The 246-nt window shown below is 44.3% G+C and overlaps 1 protein-coding gene across 1 annotated transcript in view; it reads right to left on the bottom strand.

Moving 5' to 3' along the window:
- Window positions 1–246, bottom strand: part of EMH_0040520 (uncharacterized protein) — a gene marked incomplete at both ends in the record, with an annotated part of 2,413 nt that overhangs the window by 1,800 nt on the left and 367 nt on the right. The window lies entirely within an intron of this gene.

The raw sequence follows: 246 nt of genomic DNA, 5'->3' as shown, positions 1-246 counted from the left end.
TGCTGCTGCTGCTGCACCTAGAAGGGGTGTAAGCTGCTGCTGCTGCTGCAGCAGCAGCAGCAGCAGCAACAGCAAAAACAGCAACACACGATGAGAAGAAAAAGGGGGGCCCCCAAGGGGCTTGGGGGCCCCCCCCCCTCGCCTCTGCTGCTGGTAGTATGCAGCTATCATGTTTTTTATATAAAAAATAAAAATATAAAAATAAAAATAATTTTGTTTATAAACAAATAAATATAGAGTATAAGT

This window comes from Eimeria mitis, genomic scaffold (assembly GCF_000499745.2).
Source record: "Eimeria mitis Houghton genomic scaffold, Emh_scaff1613, whole genome shotgun sequence".
Classification (NCBI taxonomy): domain Eukaryota; phylum Apicomplexa; class Conoidasida; order Eucoccidiorida; family Eimeriidae; genus Eimeria; species Eimeria mitis.
This window is presented reverse-complemented; position numbering and strand designations above follow the sequence as displayed.